The 21,633-nt window shown below is 41.0% G+C and overlaps 1 pseudogene; it reads right to left on the reverse strand.

Moving 5' to 3' along the window:
- Positions 1–13,775: 13,775 nt before the first annotated feature.
- Positions 13,776–16,075, reverse strand: LOC116589802 (annotated as a pseudogene).
- Between the last annotated feature and the right edge of the window lie 5,558 nt (positions 16,076–21,633).

Consider the following 21,633-nt stretch of genomic DNA (forward strand, 5'->3'; position numbering starts at 1 on the left):
CAAAGATGGTCACTGCATAGTGAGTGATAAGGGGGTCAATTCATCAAGATACAAAAATCATCAACTATATGCACCCAACTTTAGAGCACCTGAATTACATTAAGCAAATTCTAACAGATTTGAAGGAAAAAACAGATAACACAATAATAGAAAGGAAATTCAGTACCCTACCTATCAACACAAGATCATCTAGATAGAAAACCTGTGAGAAAGCACTGCACTTGAACTATACTTTAGACCAAATGGACCTAACACGTATAAACAGGCCAACTAACAGCAGCAGAATACACATTCTTCTCAAGTGCATACAGAACATTTTCCAGAATACATCACATGTAGGTCATTAAAAAAAAAAAAAAAAAGTCTTAGCAAATTTTAAAAGATTGAAAAAAACCCAAGTATCTTTTCTGACTATAGTGGTATGGAACCAGAAATTAATAAATAACAGGAGGAAAGCTAGAAATACAACAAATATATAGAGACTACAAAACATGCTCCTGAATATAGGCCAAAGAAGAAATCAAAAGAAAAATCAAGAAGTATCTTGAAACAAATAAGAATGGAAGCACAACATATCAAAAGCTATGGGACACTGCAAGAGTAGTTCTAAGAGGGAAGTTTATAAAAAAAAAAAATCTACAACAGATACACATAAGATGAGAAGGGAATCAAAGGGTACTGCTACAGGAAAAATTTGCAAATACCTACATCAAAACACAAGAAAACATCAACCACCTCAATTTACAGGTCAAGGCACTAGAGAAAGAACTAAGCCCAAATTTAGTAAAAGGAAGAAAATTAAAAAATAGATGAAATAGAGACAAGAAAAATAATTAAAAAGATCAAGGAAACTAAGAGCTGTTTTAAAAAATGTGAAGAATTTGAAAATCTGAGCAGACAAGTATCACGTAAGGAGATTGAATCAGTAATCAAAACGTCCCAACACACACACACACACACACACATACTTCCTACCTCCCAACACAGAAACGTATAGGACCAGATACTTTCACTAATGAATTCTACCAAATATTTATTATAATTTTTAAATTTTTTATAAACATATGATATATTATTAGCCCCAGGGGTACAGGCCTGTGAATTGCCAGGTTTACACACTTCACAGCACTCACCATAGCACATACCCTCCCCAATGTCCATAACCCCACCATCCTCTCCCTCCCTCCCTCCCCCGCAGCAACCCTTAGTTTGTTTTGTGACATTAAGAGTCTCTTATGGTTTGTCTCCCTCCTGATCCCATCTTGTTTCATTTATTCTTTTCCTACCTCCCAAACCCCTTCACGTTGCATCACCACTTCCTCATATCAGGGAGATCATGTGATAGTTGTCTTTCTCCGATTGACTTATTTCACTAAGCATAATACTCTCTAGTTCCATCCACATTGTCGCAAATTCTACCAAATATTTAAAGAAGAGTCAGTGACAGTCTTTCTCAAACTATCCAAAAATTAAAGAGAAGGAACTCCCAAACTTACTTTACATGGCCAGCATTACCTGATACCAAAGCCAGATAAGGAGCCTATAAGACAAGAAAATTACAAACAAATATACTTGATTAATATAAATGCAAAAATCCTCATCAAAATATTAGCAAGCCAAATTAATTAGCACACAGCACATTAAAGAACCACTCACCATCCAGTGGGATCTGTCCCTGGAATGCAAGGCAGTTCCACACACACAAATCAATGGGTGACTGTGAGACACAGTAACAGAAAGAGAAAAAAAAAATCATCTGACATATCAACAGGTGGAAAAAAGGCATTTTATAAATACAACAACCTTTCATGATAAAAATGCTCAACTAATTAAGTATAGGAGAAAGACACCTCAACACAACAAAGGCCACATATGACAAACCCATAGCCAACATCGTAATGGTGAAAGCTGGAAGCTTTTCCTCTAAGGTCAGGAACAACACAATGATACCAACTGTCACCACTCATAGCCAATCAGTTAAAAAAAGTAAAAGGCAGGGCATCTGGGTGGCTCAGTGGGTTAAGCCACTGCCTTAGGCTCAGGTCATGATCTCAAGGTCCTGGGATCCAGCTCCGCATCGGGCTCTCTGCTCAGCAGGGTGCCTGCTTCCTCCTCTCTCTCTCTCTCTCTGCCTACTTGAGATCTCTCTCTGTCAAATAAATAAATAAAATCTGGAAAAAAAAAAAAAGTAAAAGGCATCCAAATAAGAAAAGAAGGGAAACTGCCTTTGCTTATGAATGATATGATCTTATATACACAAAATTCTAAAGACACAACCAAAAAACTGCCAGAACAGACAAATTCAGTAAAGTTGCAGGATACAAAATAAACATACAGAAAACAGTTTTTAGCATTAACAACAAAATATCTGAAAAAGAAACAAAATAATCCTATTTATATTAGCATTTAAAACAATACTTAGGAATAAATCTAACCAGAAAGGTAAAAGTTTTATATGGTGAAAACTATGACTTTGATGTAAGAAACTGAAGAAGACACAAGGAAATGTAAGAGTAACCTGTGTTCATGGATGGGAAGAACATTGTTAAAATGTCCATCCGACCCAAAGCCATTTATAGATCCAGTGTAAACTGTAAAAAAGCATCCCCATGACATTTTCAAAGAAATAGAAAAAACAGTCCTGAAGTCTATATGGATCCACAAAAGACCTTGAACAGCCAAACCAATTCTGAGAAAGAACAAACCTGCAGGCATCACATTTCCTGATTTCAACCTACTCTCCAAGCCATCATCGTCAAAATAACAGGCACATAGGTCAACAGAACAGAATTGAGAGCCCAGAGGAAGGAAAAAACAAAACAAAACAAAAACCTCCTGCATATAGAGTCAACAACTATTGACAAGGGAGCCAGGAATACTGGGGAAAGGACAGAAAGAAGATCTGTGGGGAAAACTGGATGACCACATGCAGAAGAATGACAGTGTGTCTCTATCTTACACGTTCACAAAAATTGACTCAAAATGGATCAGACTTAAACATAAGACCTGACACCATAAAACTTCTACAAATAAACACAGGGAAAAAGCTCCTTGAAATTGGTCTTGGCAATGAGTTTTTGGATTTGACACCAAAAGCACAAACATCAAAAGCCACAATCAACAAGTGGGACAACATCAAACTAAAAAGCAAAAGAAACAACAAAATGAAATGGGAATGGGAATGGGGGAAGAAATGGGAATACGAATGGGAGAAGATATTTGCAAACCACATAGCTGATAAGGGGTTAATAACCAAAATACATAAAAACACATACAGTTCAATAGTATAAAAACAAACCATCTGATTTAAAAATGGGCAGAGGATCTAAGTAGACATTTTCCTCAAGAAGACATAAGGATGACAAACGGGTACATGAAAAGATGCTCATCAGGAAAACGTAAATCAAAACCAAAATGAGGTATCATCTCACCTTCAGCAAAAAGAGGGAACAAGGGTAAGGGTGTGGAGAAAAGAGAACACTTATGCTCTGTTGGTGGGAGCATAAGTTGTTTCACTCATTATGGAAAATGGCATGGAGGTTCCTCGAAAAATTAAAAATAAAACTACCATATGACCAGGCAATCCCATTTCTAAGTGTATATCAAAAGAAAATGAAGACAGGATATCGAAAGATAGCTCCCCCGCCTCGGACTTCAGGTGTCACCTAAGGAAATGCCTTCTTCTCTAGAAAACCTTTCTTGTTTTATCCACCATGAATCTTCTTATCTATTACCTTCTCATGGGGCCCAGCACGTTTTACCACATCAGCGCCCTTAATATAAATTTTACCTTTCCCCCCAGATTAGAAGCACCTTGAGGGCAGGGCCAATGCCTTGCTTTCACATAGCCCCTTGGCATATAATAGGTGCTCTGAAAGTTTGTGAATGAATGAATGAATGGTAACACATGTTCCTTACTCGGGGTGGCCAGTGGGATTCAAAATAACAGTATTTCCTAAAGTTTTGGGAAGGTCTCCCTGTGATCAGAGCCCCCCCCAGAGCACTGCTGTAGTTGTCCCTTGGGACTCCTGCAGAAAGGAGGGAGGGATGGAAGAGGGCCCAGGGCCCAGGTAGGATCTGCACATCACCGCCATGCCAATCCTTCCCAGGGTTGTGGGGCCTGACCAAGCAGGGGGCAGGGAGAGTGGCCCATCTCTCCTCAGAAGCTGTCGTACCCAGGTGGCTCCTGGAGAACAGACAAAAATGGATCCTGTACCTTCCCCCTCTCACCACTCCCCATGCCCTACTGGCCCTCCTCTCTGAAAATAAGCTTCGAGGAACCTTGTCCCAAGGTGTTAAGTATTTCAGGGAAATGGCTAAGTTTCGGGGAAGTTTCCTTTACTGACACAAATGAGGTTTATTTCTCAGAGTCAAGGAGCCTGGCTCACTGGCACCACCCAGGAAATAGGCAGGTAAATTCTGATTCCACAGTTCTCCCTCAGGTGAAGGCAGGGATCTAACGTCTTAACAGGTGTGGCCAGTAGCACATTGGGGACCAGAGATATTTTCTCAGTTCTTCTCTTGCTTCTCTTCTCTCAATTCTGCCTCCTCCTAAAACCCTGTTTTGGGAGGGAAAGAGCAGCAAAGTCCCAAGCAAAGGGGTTCAAGACCCCAGGGTCCCAAGCCAGTTAGCCTGGGTGGGACTCCCACATCCCCATTTACAAGTCACATGATCTTAGCTTCATTTTTCTGTTAATAAAACAGGAAGAGTAAGTGCCAACCTCCTGAGGACACCGTAAGGAAGTGAGTTGGTGATAAAGCTCTTAGAGCATCATCTAGCATCTCGGGAGTTTCATGGTTTAAATGAGGATTATTTTTATTCTGCACTGCATCCCAGTCTTTTCCCAAAGAGAAATCTTCACATCTGTTTGGGTCCTTCCTATAGCCAAGCTCAGGTTTCTGCCTTGCCAACCCAAGTGGCTACTGTCTCAGTTCAGGAACTTGAGTTCTTCTTCCACTTCTCCCCTCCACACTCCAGCCATGGCAGCCTAGGCCTTACATGGAGCTGTGACCATCCCCCAGCTGATATCTTCCTCAACTCTCAGCACCACCCCAGCCAGCACCCGGCTGGTGCAGGGCTCCAAGTACGCTGCTTCAATAAACGGATACATTAGTCTACTAGGAGGTCATCCCATCGTCTTCTCTGCCACTCCCTCTAGGCACCAGGTATGGGGGAGTGGGGAACCTGCCAAAGCACAGGGACAGATACCCTGATCTCCTGCTAGGGAAAGCAAACACTTTAAAACCCCATCTCATATACAAATGGTTGTAACTTTTTAAGACACACATTTCTGCTAAGAACTCCTGGCTTATGTCAGGAAAAGGCTTTCAAGGAATGGTAGAAGACAGGCCAGGAAAGGGAAGCTTCTTTGCTCATTTAAAAAGCAACATGAGGGTCACCTGGGTGGCTCAGTCAGTTAAGCTGCTCACTTTGGTTCAGGGTGTTGGGATCAAGCCCAGTGTCATCAGCCACTGCATCAGCCAGTGTCAGGCTCTGTGTTCAGTGGGGACCCTGCTTCTCCCTCTGCCCCTCTCCCTGCTTGTGCACATGCACTCTCTCAGGTAAATAAAATCTTTCAAAAATAAATAAATAATAATAAAAAAATAAAAAGCAACATGAAAGCTATGGTCGTAGCTGGGGAAAAACCCACAGGGAACAGGCAGCATTGCCCCCTGCATTGTACCTACTAGTGGGTAGCAAACCCTTTTAAGAAAAGCTTCCTGTAGCAACTGGGTGGCTCATTCCATTGAACATCTATCCCTTGATTCCAGCTCAGGTCATGATCTCAGAGTACTGGGATCCAGCCCTGCATCAGGCTCCATGCCCAGCAGGGAGTCTGCTTGAGGATTCTCTCTCTCTCCCTGCTTCCCTCTGTCCATCCTCAAGATGACAACATATATCAATCCTGACTTTACTCCTTCCCACCCCCAAGAACAATAACAATTATTCATGGACAAGACACCACTGAAAGAATCCTAGAATATGGAGGTGAGGTTGAAGCACCACAGAGACCAAGACAGATCGCATTAGAAAGGTAGAGAATTAGCTACACATCAACTGCATTGCCCCTCACTCAGGCTGGCACAGCAGCACACCAATAGCCTACTGTTCCTCTAGAAGGAAAAGAGAGACCAGGGTGGACATCCAGCTCCCCCAGCATTGTGGGCCCCTCCCTGAGAGCATCCACGCTTGCCCCATGGTGACTATGGGGGAGTTTGCAGGGCTTGACCACCTGTAAAGTCTAGAACCTGTAAAGAAAACTTTTCAAATGTGTATACACCAATGTCAGTAATCAAGAATTACAAAGTATCAGATACAGGTGACACTGCCAAAGGAAACAAATAAAGCTCCAATAACTGACCCTAATGAATGAAAATCTATTAACTGTCAAAGAATTCAGAATGATCCCCTAAATTCCTCTTTAAAAAGTTTAGTGAACTATAAGAATACACAGACAACTAAACCAAATTAAGAAAACAATGCATGAACAGAACAAGTTCAACAAAGAAAAAGAAACCATTTAAAAAGAGAGATCCTAAAGTTGAAAAAAATACAATGACTGAAGAATTTAATAGAGAGCTTCAAAACAGACTTGACAAGGCCAAAGAATCAATGATCTAGAAGAGAGGATATTTGAAATTATCCAGAGAAAAGAAAAGAAAAATGAGGAAGAGTAAAGAAAGCATACAAGACTTAAGGAACACAAATGGAGAAGAGAATGGGAGAAGAGAAAGAGAAAAGGACAGAAAGTATACTTAAAACAATAATGGCTGCTAACTTCCCAAACCTGGAAAGAGAGATGGGCATCCAGACCCACGAGGCCAAAAGGACTGTAAATTGGTTGAACCTGAATAGGGCTACACTGTGACACATCGTAATTAAAATGTCAAAAGTCAAAGACAAAGAACTTTAAAAGCAGCAACAAAAAAGAGAGAAGTTACACACAAGGTAATTCCCATAAGACTACCATCAGATTTCTCAACAGGAACATTTCAGGCCAGGGATGATATATTCATAATATTCAAAGAAAAAGAAAACTGTCAGCCAAGAGTTCTATACCCAGCAAGTTGTCCTCCAGAAATGAAGGAGAGCTATACTTTCCAAAACAAACAAAAGCAGAGGGATTTCATCACCACTAAACTTGCCTTCCAAGAAATGTTAAAGGGAGTTCTTTAGTGGAATTAAAAGGATGCTGATTAAGGTCATAAAAACATAAGAAAGTAACATAAAACTATCTGGTAACAGTAAATACGTAGGCAAAATTAGATTCTATAAAACAGTAATTGTGATGCATAATTCATTTACAGCTCTAATTTAAAAGATAAAAAATAGGGCACCTGGGTGACTCAGATGGTGAAGAATCTGCCTTAGGCTCAGGTCATGATCCCAGGGTCCTGGGATCAAGTCCCGCATCAGGATCCTGGGATGGAGTCCCACATCAGGCTCCTTGCTCCTTGGGGAACCTGCCTCTCCCTCTGCCTCTGCTTCTCTCTCTCCCTCTGTCTCTCATGACTAAATAAATAAAATCTTAAAATAAATAAATAAATAAATAATAAAAATAGTAGTAAAAACAACCATAATTACAATGTTATTGTTTCACAATATAAAAAATATGTAAACTTTAGCATCAATAAACTAAAATAAGGGAGAGCAGAAGTAAAAGCATAGTTTAGGAATGCTATAGAAATTGTTATCAGTTTAAAATAATCTGTCATAATTCTGATACTTTATGTTAGCCTTATGGTAACCACAAAGAGAAAATCTGTAGTTATCACAACAAAAAATAAAACAGAAAAAAATGGTAAAGAATTCAAAGCATACTGATATCATAAGACACCAAAATACAAAACAAGACAGTAGGAGAAGAAACAAGGAGCAATGGATCTACAAAACAGTCAGAAAACAATGAAATGGCAACAGTAAGTCCTTACCTATCAATAGTTACTTTAAACATAAATGGATTAAATTTTTCAGTCAAAAGACATAAAATAGATGAACAGATTGGAAAAAAAAAAAAAGAAAAACCACAAGACCCAATGATATGTTGCCTACCAGAAACTCACTTTAGCCTCAAAGATACACAGACTGTGAGTGAAGAGATGGGTAATGATATTTCAAGCAAACAGTAACCAAACAAAAACAACCAAACTGGGGTAGCTGTACTTAGACCAAGCAGAACAGATTTTAAAGTAAAAATGGTAAGAGACACAGGTCATTACACACAGATAAAGGGGTCAATCCATCAAAAAGATATAAAATGTAAGTATTTATGCATTCAACATTGGAGCACCTGAATAAAACAGAGGATAAAGGAAAAACAAACAGCAATACAATAATTATTGGAGACTTTAATACCTCACTTTCAACAATGGATATATCATTCAGAGAATTAATTTTAAAAAAAAAGTGGATTTGAACAGTATAGACCAAAAGGACCTAACAGATATACAGAGAGCATTATTATCCTACAACAGAATATACATTATTATCAAGTGCCTATGAAACATTTTCTAGGACAGACATACATTAGGCCACAAAACGAGTCAAAGAAAATTCAAGGTTAAAATCATATCATGTATCTTCTCTGAACACAATGATATGAAACTGGAAATCAGTAACAGGAAGAAAACAGGAAAATTCATGGAGAAATGGAAATTAAACACCACTCTATCTTTTTTTTAAATTTTATTTATTTATTTGACAGAGAGAGAGATCACAAGTAGGCAGAGAGGCAGCCAGAGAGAGAGGGGGAAGCAGGCTCCCTGCTGAGCAGAGAGCCCAATGCAGGGCTCGATTTCAGGACCCTGAGACCATGACCTGAGCCAAAGACAGAGGCTTAACCAACTGAGACACCCCGGTGCCCCTAAACACCACTCTCTTAAACAACAGATCGATCAAAGAGGAAATTAAAGTGGGAAATAAAAAACTCTCCTGTGACAAACTAAAATGGAAACACAACATACCAAAACTTACATAATATGTGCAGAAAGCAGTTAATAGAAGAAAAGTCATAGCAATAAGCACCTACATTAAGAACCAAGAAAGATCTTAAATAAGCAATCTAACATTTTAAGAAACTAGAAGAAGAAGAACGAAGTAAACCCAACGTTAGCAGAAAGAAGGAAACAATAGATTAGAGCAGAAAAATCAAATAGAGAATAGGAAAACAATAGAAAAGATTAATAAAACTAACAGCTGGTTCTTTGAAAAGATAAACAAAACTGATAAACCTTTAGCTCGACTAAGCAAGGAAAAAAGAGAGAAGACCCAAGTCAACGAAATTATAAAAGAAAAAGGAGACATCACAACTGATACCACAAATACACAAAGGATCATAAGAGACTACTGTGAACAACTATTCACCTACAAACTGGACAATCTAGAATAAATAGAAAGATTTTTAAAAATATATAATCTACCAAGACTGAATCAGGAAGAAACAGAAAATCAGAATGGATCCATACTAGTAAAAAGATTGAATCAGTAATCAAAAATCTGCCCAAAAAGAAAAACCCAGGACCAGATGGTTTCACAGTGGCTTTTACCAAACATTTAAAGAAGAATTAATGCCAATACTTTTCCCAAACTTAAAAAAAAGGAAACATTTCCAAACTTATTTTATGAGGCCTGAACAAAGGTAGAAAAGTATCAGGCACTACCTGATACCAAAGCTAGGAAAGAATACTATAAGCCAATTCTCAAATTCTCAATAAAATACCAGCAAACCAAATTCAGCAGCACATTACAGAGATCATTCACCATGACCAAGTGGGATTTATTTCAGGGTCAGAAGGTGGTTTAACATATGCAATCAATGTGATGCACCTTATTAACAAAATGAAGGACAAAAATCATATGATCCTCTCAATAGATAGAGAAAAAACATTTGACAAAATTCAAAATCTATTCATGATAAAAACTCTTAACAAATTAGGTGTAGAAGGAATGTCCTCAACATTACAATGGCTATATATGACAAGGCCACAGCTAAGATTATGCTTGATGATGAAAGGGTGAAATCTTTCTCTCTAAGATCAGTAACAAAAACAAGCTCACTCTCACTGCTCTTATTCAACATAGTCCTGGGAGGCCTAGCCAGAGTGATCAGGCAAGAAAAAAAAAAGTAAGTAAAATTGTCTCTATTTGTAGATGACATGATTTTATGTATACAAAATCCTAAAGACTCCATTAAAAAAAAACAAAAAACAAAAACTAGATCTTAGCAATGAATTTGGTAAAGTTCCAGGATACAAAATTAACATACAACAATCAGTAGCATGTCTATACACTAACAATGAATGACCTGAAAAGAAATAAAATGATTCCATTTGCAGTAACATCAGAAACAAATATTTAAGAATAAATTTAACCAAGGAGGTGAAAGAATACTGGACACTACAAAAAGACACTGATGAAAAAAGATAAAAATAAATGGAAAGGTATCCTGTGTTCATGGGCTGGAAAACTGAATATTGTTTACCTTTCCATATTACTTAAAACCGTCTATAGATTCAATGCTATCCCTATCAAGATTTCAATGGCAAATTTTACAGAAGTAGAAAAAAATCCTAAAATTTATATGGAAGCACAAAAGACTGAATAGCCAAAGGAATCCTGAGAAAGAAGTACAAAGCAGGGGCATAACACGTCCCAATTTCAAGCTATATTATAAAGCTATAGTAATCAAAACCATGTGGTAATGGCATTAAAACAGATACAGACCAGCAGAACAGAAGTGAGAACCCAGAAATACATCGATCGGTGCCTATACAGTCATACTGAGAAGGGAGCCAAGAAAACTCAATGGAGAAGAGTCTCCTCAATAAATGGTGCCGAGAAAATGGGTTTTCATGTGTAAAAAAATGAAAGACCTCTATCTTTTTCCACTCCCCAAAATTAACTCAAAATGGATTAACAACTTGAATGTAAGCTCCTTCATGGTAAACTCCTTGACACTTGTCTTGGCAATGATTTTCTGGATAGAACACCAAAAGCATAAGCAACAGAAGCAAAAATAAACAAGCGAGACTAAATCAAACTAAAAACCTTCATAGCAAAAGAAACAATCAACGAAATTAAGACAACCTACGGAATGGGAAAAAATATTTGCAAACCATATATCCAATAAAGAGTTAACAGCCCAAATACATCAGGAACTCACACAACTGAGCAGTGAAAAGAAAGAAATGTAACAATTTAAAAAAATGGCAAAGCACCTGAATAGATATTTTCCCAAAGAAGTTATACAAAGGGCCAACAGGTACATGGGAAGGTGCTCAACATCACGAATCATTAGGGAAATGCAAATCAAAACCACAGTGAGATATCCCCTCATGTCTGTTAGAATAGCTATCATCAAAAAGACAAGAGATCACAAATGCTGGTAGGGATGTAGAGAAAAAAGAACCTTTACCATTCTTCTTCAACCCCAGGAAGACTTCATTATTAACAGAGGCAGTTTAAAGAACTACCTTCCCGAGGAAGGACTGTGGCATGGCCTTGACTGGGCAGTCCTGCTCAGGGTGACCCTGGACTTCGGCTTGGTCTCTGCAGCCTTGTCACTCCAGGGTAAAACAGGAGCATCATTTTCCTGATGACGTAGATTCCCCAGGTGTCCACAGTGTTGGGCACTACAGTTCAATGAAAAGACTGAACATTTCCTATCAAATCTAATTACTTCTTTAAAGATTTTATTTGAAAGAGATCACAACTAGGCAGAGAGGCAGGCAGAGAGAGAGGAGAAAGCAGGCTCCCTGCTGAGCAGAGAGCCCGATGCGGGGCTCAATCCCAGGACCCTGGGATCATGACCTGAGCCAAAGGCAGAGGCTTTAACCCACTGAGCCACCCAGGCACCCCTCTAATTACTCCTTTAAAACATTAACTCCCACGACACTATAAATGTAGTAAAATGTGTAGAAAACAAGCTTCATGGTATCTCTTGTGTATACTAAACAAAACCACTTTAAAGCACATTGTACAGACCAATCAGTGAGACCCTGCTGGTTTACCACTTCTGTTCTTCACCTGTTCGACCTTGAGCAGCACAAGCCCTGGGGGGACACCCCTGGACAGGGGCACCTCCATGTTCTCCAACATTGTCACACATCTTTTAATTCTGATTTACCACCCCCGTTGAAAAAAAAAAAAAAGAATCCTCAATTTTTCTTCACAGAAGAAATTATTTTATTCCATTTTTTTAAAGTAAGAGATACATATATTTATTCTTTGCCCAGCAAAAGCCATTTCCCCGTGGGTCTCTAGGCTCTGCCTGGTGAAGTTAATGATACATTAGAGAAACCTGCAGCCTCCAGGGGCACAGTGAGCGCACACTTCTGGCTGGAAAAACATTCACATGATCAAAGCAGTTCCTGTAGCAAAGATCCACAAGTTCATTTTATCCTGAAGACCATTTTGGTTTTGAAGAAAGGATTTCCTTCTAAAGATACTTTAAGTTTACTAACTGAACCCAGGGCAAATCGTTCCCCACACAGCTGAGAGGAGAAAAATGAGAAGCCCATTTCAAGCACTCTTGCCACCACACTCCCTTCCTCTTACTTGAAGAAATCTTCCCAGTTCATCTCTAGGCCTGATGTGTCCAGGGACATAAACCACCTCCAAGCTCAGCATTTGTGCAGTCTTCCTCCCTGAAGGCAGGCTCCTCTGAACCATGTAAGCCCATTTCCACCCTTCCATGGGACCAAGATGGGCTCCAGCCAAACAGGCCTTCACCCTCACCTCGTGTACCCCTGCTCCACCTGCAAGGCCTGAGGCTGACCCAGGCCTCCCTTGAGCCTCTAGCAGACACCTGCTGTTTAGACGGGAAAACCTCCGGCTGATGGGAGCTTGTGGTTTGGTCTTTTAACATTATGAGCTACACTATATAAAGTGTATTTAGACAAAGAAAAACACTGAGCCTGATTCCGGGGCAATGGCTCTAGACTTCCCAAGATTAGAGTCAGGGAAGCAGCAGGAAGCACGCCCATTCTCCCTGTATCTCCCTTCCAAGTATCTCCAGGGGCTGCTGCTCTCAGCAATGCCAGACTGGCGACTGGCATTGACTGTCTGGCCTTAGATGTGTCACATGTTGAGACCCTGGTGATAGGCACTCCTCTTTCTCTCTGCACCTACTCAGCTCCAGGCACTGGGCAGCACGAATTCTTCCCAAAAATGCTAACTTGGGAAATCTGATTAGCCACCCCAGTGGGGATGATCTTCAGAAGAAACTGAGCAAAAGCTCCAAATGATCTAGCCAGGAAGTGCTGGCCATACCATGCAGCAGCTTAAAGCAGGCCTGTGTACCCCTAAGTAGTTCTAGAAGTACAAGGTACACACCTGCCATTTATTCAGTATTAGAGCAATTCAGATTCAGGCCTTTTTTGATTCTAGAAGTGACGTTGCCTCAAAAAGGCTAACTGGTGGGACAAATATAAAATAGAGCTAATTATAATTCGGTCATACTCCAAAACAGGGTGATATTCACCACTGCTGGACAGCACCTTTGTCAGGGAGACAAAGAGCACCACGTGTCATGGCAGAGGACACTGCAAACAGCAAAGTGACCAAAGCTGACCTCAGAGGCTCCCACAGTGAAGGTCCAATGCTGCTCCTCAACTTCCAAACACTTCCAACTTGGGGGCCCATGCAGTGCCAGTCCACTATATACCTTCAAGAAATAGCATGTGTCACATGCAAATGTCTCTTACTGTACCTCTGGATGTAGGGGGATAACAGGGGGGTGCATGTTTTGGCTCCCACAGCCTTGGATTAGGTCAGCCTATTCCCCAGGGTCAAATGTTCCTGGAGAATACAACGGTGGCTTCTGAGACATGTCCGTAGGTCATAGAAAAGGAAAGGCAGCACCCTAGGATATGACCGATGTCAGGTGATCCACATTAAGAGGCCAAATGCTCACACTGGCCTGATTCTTTAGAAACAAGAGCTAGTTCCCTGCCTGGGTGGTTTGACTGAACTGGCTGTCTGCAGAGGGGACAGTTGGCACTGGAACTGCTAATCTGGGGGCTTGCCCTGGAACTGCACTCACGCTCATCGAGCCATTGGGGACAGCAGTTGTGTTCAAGCTACTGGGGATCTCGCCAGTAGCTTGTATTTTAAAATAGACCAAATAAAACACTGGTAAAACAATCCCAATTAGAAGCATGATAAAAACGGCATCCCACCACTGAATTCCACAGTCGGCACCGTTCGTGGGGGTCTTTGGAGAAGTCGGGAGCAGTGGCTGATTGGAGGTCTCTGCGAGTAACTTTCATTTAAAAAGATTTCTGACTGCACCGCGCGCTCAATATTCTCGTCAATGCCCTTAAAGAAATCTGTCAGTGGGCTGGAGAGGGCACCGGCGCCTACAGCTGCTCTATCTGGGTCTGGCTGCTCCTCGAAGGTCACTCTGGTCTCTGAGGATGGGCTCAGGAGGGGTCTGAGTTCTCTGTGGGTCTCTGTAAGGATCCCATGATTTTTCACTGGAATCTTAATAGATTTCAAAGCATATAAGTCTTGTTCTCTGATGAAGTTGTTGACTTTCTTGATATCTGCGACCTAGGAAAGCCACGAAGACAAACAGCACAAAACATGTAAACTCCTTAGAATGAATATCCAAAAAGTAGCTCTTTCTGGAAGAGGATCCAAGCCCACCCCGCTTACGAATCTGATGAATATTGGAAAACCGCACCTAGGCACAAAATTAGTTTAGGCTGAATAAAACTGTTTTTTGACTTTAACTCAGCCTGAATGTATAGTTTAATCATCACGTTTCCATACAGGTTTACAAGTTTGAAAAACATAAGATCAGTTTTGGAAGAGTCTCTTGCTAATTCAAAGTGTGACCACAACAATATATTTTTAGGTGAAACCCAACCAGGGCCAGCTCTTTTTTTCTACTTCTTCTAACTTTTGAGGCAACAGTGACCCCATCTGGCTGACTTCCCTCCCACATCAGAACCCAATTCAGTAGCTGATTATATTAGGGATCCCCAAACACAAAGCCTCAGCCAGCTCCACACTCAGAACGTATTTTAACTGTTATAATACTTAAAGAGGTATGTCCTCAGGATTCTACCATGTTTCCTTGCCCAGAAGTGCTGTATGGCATATAAATTTATTTTCTAAATAAAATGACCTGGGGTAATATACTTTGGAAGGTTTCACACACTTGTGATAATTAGAAACATATAGAAAATCATGAATCAAGCTGGAAAGTATGGACTGAAATCTGTTGCAATTTTAGGACTGGAAGAGAAAGGAACAGCACTGTGAGTTTTACAAAGTTCGGGACAAACTCCTTCCACAGTCGAATCTTAAGGGAGGGGTGGTGCAGACAGTTAAGTCAAAGAGAAACACTCCCTCAAGCTAATGTTTGAACTTAACTTGAAAGCATTAGAGGTGGACCTTAAGATTTGACTCATAAGCCCACTAACTAGAGTGTAAATACAGCCACAGACCTTTAGATAACACCTAATTCAAATCAATCATCTCTATTATTTCACTTAGTGAGCAACTGTTTTTATTATCTAATTGAATTGAGGTAGCAGATATTTTTAACAGATCACACCTGGAAACTAAACCAGCTTGAGACCTGTTTGTCTTTACCCTTAGTGAATTAACACCAAATTTATATTTACTTTAAATTGGAAAATTGATTGCTTTTTGGAAGCATTATATGTAACATCTTCACAGATGTATTAGACATCAGTATTCCAGGAAGCCCACTGCATCCACTCAGTGTGGGGTTGGATTCATTGTCAGCCCATGTTCCATAAACCACACTGTATGCCTACAGAAAAATCTCAGTACAACTGAGAGACCACAGTAAGTCCCTAGAGACCAGCCTCTTTATTTCTTCTGGGAAATACAGCATCCTATACAATGTGTTTAACCATTTGAACCTTGTTAGATAAATGACAAGAAACTAAGGAGTAAAATGTTTCTAAAATATATTGGTTAGATAGCCTTAGGGGAGGCCACAGAAAGTTATAACAGTGTCATTAGCGAAATGAAATAAATCGTTTCAATCTAGGAGAAAATGCAGCAATTCTATAAATACTTTCCTACTTACTTTGCCATGTTAATCACTCTGAATGCTAAAAACATAATTAAAGAGAGAAACAGGGTTATACAGATACACAGCGTACAAAGGCTAGATCATGCAGTTCTAAGAGAGGACATAAAACTTGACCAAATAAGCTATAAGCAACAAGAAAGTGTCAGAAAAAGTGAAGCAGCTAAAAAAGCAAGCCTACCAAACAAATCTTGGATAAATTCTGCTGGCATCTTTGGCCCTAGTAGGTCTTAAACAAATGTGCTTGGGGAAAAACAAACAAACAAACAAACAAACAAAAAAGGTGGGGGAGGCGGAGGGGGACATCTGGATGGCTCAGTTACCTGAGCATCTGACTTTTTTTTTTTTAAGATTTTATTTATTTGAGAGAAAGACAGCACAAGCCAGGGGGAAGGGTAGAGGGAGAGGAAGAAGCAGATCCCTGCTGGGGCTCGATCCTAGGACCCTGGGATCATGACCTGGGCCAAAGGCAGCGGCTTAACAGACTGAGCCACCCAGGCATCCCCCATACCTGCAAGATTCTTTTAATTATTTATGTATTTGTTTGTTTGTTTGTTTATTTATTTGACAGAGAGAGAGCACAAGTAAGCAGAGCAGCAGGCAGAGGGAGAGAGAGAAGCAGGCTCTCTGCTGAGCAGGAAGCCCGATGTGGGGCTCGATCCCAGGACCCTGGAACCATGGCCTGAGCCGAAGGCAGCTGCTTAACCAACTGAGCCATGCAGGCGCCCCTGCAAGATTCTTAATCCATCTGGGACCTCGAGGTATCAACTGAGCTTATGACCTATGTAGGGGAGCTGGGAATGGAAGATTGAACAGTGGCGGAGAAGAAGGCCAGAGGCACGGAGAAAGGAGGGTCCTGAGCAGGAGGAGTATTTCAAGATTCCCGTCTAGGGGCTCCTGGGTGGCTTAGTTGGTAGAGTGTCTGGCTCTTGGTTTCAGCTCAGGTCATGTCAGGCTTTTAGGATCAGGTCTCATATTAGGCTCCACACTTAACGGGGAATCTGCTTGAGCTTCTCTCCCTCTGCCCCTCCCCCCACTCATTCTCTCTTTCTAAAATAAATAAATAAATCTTAAAAAAAAAAAAAACTCCATGCTACCCCCTTCAGCTCCTCCTCCTGACGCACCCCCAGAAATGCAATGGTGTTACCAGGAAACGAAAGCACAGCACGGCCACCATGGAAAGCTTTGATTTCTTCCCCTTTTAAGGCTGCTTCCCTCTCCTTGGGACTTGTGCTAAGAACTTGGAATGTACAATTTCGTATCATTTAAGAGAGAAGGGGTATTAGGGAGCTGAAGGGGCAGCCACATGGCAAACATGGAAGGCTGCTCCAAGACATCTTTATAAGCTCCATTCCCATCGGGGTCCTTCTCAGAGCCACCTCCCTGCAGAGCTAACTGAGGCTTCAAGACCCAGCCTGTTTATGCCCTGCCCTTCAACACGGGGCTTTATTTTATCCTGCGATTGCTAGGGAGAGCTACAGATGGCAACCAGCGGACAGCGATAGATAGCATTACCTCTTCTCATTGTCATTTTCGGTTTCATTTAGGTTCGGCTGCCTTAAGCCCTGGAAAAGCTTTACTTAAAAGACTGGGCTATGCCCTTCCAGGTTTATCAAAATAAAGCAGAAGTCGAGCTGACTAGTTTTAAGGGCACAAAGGAAAACATGGTTTGGGGACTGGAGGTTTTGAATTGCAGGAGGCAAATATAGCAGGCTCCTGCATAAGACTTTAAACATCCAAATATTTAAAATAACTGCCCCCATGGCCTCCATCTGAATTCTCCTGCCTTTGTTATCAACAGAAAGCGAATGGCTCAGCAGCAGGTCTTCTAAATTCCAAGGATTAAACCGCACAGATTGCCTTTGCGATTCAACAGCACATTCTAGAATGAAGAGTGTTTTTGTACCGATGCCTTTCTTTTGGGGTATTTGTAGAACAGCTCTCAGTTTTTGAGACTTTAATTTGGAAATGATACTAGCTATTTACTGAGTGCTTTAATGTGCAAGGTAGGGACCTTTCAAGGACTTTATATATAAGATCATTAAACTCTGAGAAAACCGTGTAAGATACATAGGATGAAGAAATTGAGACTCCGATAATTTGCTAAAAATCAAAGAACTAGTGAGTAACGGCGATGCAGAATATAAGAAAGAAAGGGTATTAGAGATTCAAGGGGCTGGTGGATCTTCCACATTCCAAGTCATGCCTTGTCCATCAGACCTCACCTCTGATGCATGTGAAATAAATATCGCCATATTTTTCCAAGTTTAGGATGGTATCGATGGTAAGATGCTCCTTTGTGTAGCTCAAAGGGGAAAAACGTCTGTGGCTTAAACTGACGATTAATTCCAAGACATGTTCGGACTTCAGAGATATAAAAACATAGGGGGAAAAGTACCTTTTCATATTCATGAAGAATGATCCTTTAAAAGCCAGTCAGTCTGAAATGCAAGGAAGAGAATCGTTAACTGCTGGCCCAACTTGGGGGTAACCTGAGGGGAGCCCAGGCATATCCTGGGTCCCATCAGGGTTTCCCCAGAGCTCAGGATAAAATTCAGGCGGTAATTCAGGATCGTACCTGCAGGTGGCAGTGCAGGCAACCGGATCTGGCCTTTGATCTTCACCAGCAGGGTTTCAGAGGGACCCCCTGGCCAGAGGTGAGAAACAGGTTCCCAGACCTTCAATTTTTGTTCACCCTTCTGACCTGTTCCAAACCTCGGGGTCTTTTGCGTTTCCTTTTGCTCCTGTCTGGTATCTTCTTTCTCTACATTACTCTTTTTCTGCCCAAATTTCCGAAGTCCAAAACCAGGTAGACTCGCGTGAGAACAAATGTGTCCTTCCTATCCCCCCAGAATCAAATCAGAAGTTTGGGAGTTAGCCAATGAGGAGGAAGCTGGTGTCTTGTTTTCCTATTAGTCTATGATGTTTGGGTGCCCTGATTATATACCTCTGGAGAATATCCTAGATATAACCTCAAGATAGAGATTATTCAAGGGCGCCTGGGTGGCTCAGTGCCTGAGGAATCCAGTTCTTGCTTTGGGTTCAGGTCATGATCTCAGGGTCGGGGATCCAGCCCTACATCTGAGCTTGTCCCTCTTCCTCCTCCTCCCCCATGTGCGCGCAGGCGGGCTCTCTCTCTCTATGAAATAAATAAATAAATAAATAAATAAATAAATAAACAAAATCTTTTTAAAAAGAAAAAGAGGATTCTACCTAGAGAACATTTCTCACGTAGGTCTTCCTATCTCAAATGTAGGTGGTGATTAAGCTCAGTCATATCACTCTCTTCCTCGAATCTCTTTCTTTTTTTTTTAAACAGAGAAAGCAGGAGGAACAAAGGAACAACAGGCAGAGAGGAACAAAGGAACAACAGGCAGAGAAACAGGAAGAAACAGCCTTCCCACTGAGCAAGGAGTCTATGTGGGGCTCCATCCCAGGACCCTAGGATCATGACTTGAGCCTAAGATAGAAGCTTAACTGACTTACTCACCCAGGAGCCCCGCCCTCCTGGAATCTTGAAACACTTCCCCTGGTTCTAGACAACTTCTGTGGCCTCCTCCCATACTACCTACCCCAGGCTCCAGGTAACTGAGAACACCTGTGAACACATCCTGTGTCCATTCCTAGCTCCAGGCCTCTCCTCCATATGTTCTTCCCCTAAGTCTCTGCCCATAAAAAAATCCTCATTCTTCAAAAGTAAGTTTGAGTTCCTTAATGAAGTCTTTGCTCACTTAAAACTCATTGACCTCCACCAGAGCTCTTTTTTTTTTTTCAAGACTTTATTTATTTAACAGAGAGAGAGAAAACACAGACAGAGGGAGAAGCAGGCTTCCTGCTGAACAGGGATTTGGATGTGCGGCTCAATCCCAGGACCCCAGGATCGTAACATGAGCTAAAAGCAGACGCTTAACCAACTAAGCCATCCAAGGGCCCCCACTCACAGCTCTTAATAGCTCTCTGTAAATCATTGGTATGGCAGCCACCTCATTAGTTATCAAAGTGACAATCTGCCTTTCTCTGTCTGATTTATATCCATATACCTAACACCCCACACAAGGCTCAGGTTATAGTGGAAACTCAATTGATATTTACTGAATGAACAAAAAATTAAATGTCCCTTTTCTAACATATACCAGAACTGACAGGGAAATTGTTTTTAACAATTGTGAAATTGTTTTTAACTTTTGCACTTTTAAAGCTCCTGATGTCCAGACCCCCCACCCAAAGCAGTGAAATATCAGAACTTCTCAACTGAAGCTTGGGTTCAGTCCAGGCATCGGTGTTTTGCAAAGCTTCACAGGTGATCTCAAGGTACAACCAAGGTTGAGAATCTGACAATTGCCTCGACGGCAATAGTTCTCAGTGTGGTCCTAGGTCCAGCATTAGAATATTGCTGTCATCTTACTTGAAATGAAAATTCCTAGGACCCACCCCAAACTGTAGAATCAGAAATGGCAGGGCTGCGGGGATGGGGGAAGTGGACAAAAATCTGTGTTTTAACAAGACCTTCCATAATACAAAGTCAAGTTTGAGAAGCACTGCCTTAGAAGTTTACTTTAAATAAGTCTATACAGACTCTGTAAATAAGGCCCTCCCATCTTCTTCTGATTCCAGTCTGGACCCTATTTCTTCATAAGGCTGTGCGTACACACAAGCACAAGCCCCTTTTAGTGGAAGATTTTTTTTTTCTCCCAAACTAGTTTGGTCTTACAGTCAACATCAACTTATAGTAAAATAGCTTAAGAAGATACTTTATGTGGGTTTTTTTTTTTTTTTCAATCTTTAAAACAACCAAGGAAGTATTCTTCTGGCTATTTTTTGAATCATGGAAAAGAAATGGACAAAACCCAACATACATGGAATTTGTCCCCCATGTTATGTCTGATGTGAAGTGTCCCATTGTCTTACAATAAATCAAAGACACCCATCCCACAAAGGACGAGAGAAAGCCTGCAGAAAAAAACGATGAATGCCCGGGGGCACATCAGAGATCTGATCCCAGATCTGTCCTACCATTTGGGCATTCTCGGGATTTTCAAGACCCCCATTTTGTTATTTTTGCCCATAAACCAATAGTTTTCGTAAAGAAAATCTGCTGCTCTCAGGAATTCCTGGCTATCACTTGAAGGGAAGTGTTCATTTTGAGAGCATTAAGTACTCAAAGCTGTTTCCTACTCATTCGCAGTGGTATACACTCAGAGCTTTCTTTTTCTTTAAGACCTGGGGAAAAGGGATGGTTTCAACACCTCTAAGAGTAGAGGGGCTGTTTTCTTCTAAAATGTCTGCTTCTCTGAAACTCATATGCTTTGCTCCAAATCTATGGTCTGAATTCGTGGATTTGTTATTAACATGGCTCCTTTTTGAATCATGAATCTTATAAAAGTTGTACAGGCTCTAAGCTAGGCTCTGTGAGGGATCAGCAGTGAGAAAGATAGACAGACCCCACTTGCTCCCGAGATTCAAAAGCCTGGTGGCAGGTGTCGTCTTAGCAAACCCTCCAACATCTGTCAACTATCCACCTGCAGGACTTCTCTCTCTTTTCTTTCTTTCTTTTTTTTTTTTT

Source organism: Mustela erminea, chromosome 5 (genome assembly GCF_009829155.1).
Source record: "Mustela erminea isolate mMusErm1 chromosome 5, mMusErm1.Pri, whole genome shotgun sequence".
NCBI classification, from domain to species: Eukaryota; Metazoa; Chordata; class Mammalia; order Carnivora; family Mustelidae; genus Mustela; species Mustela erminea.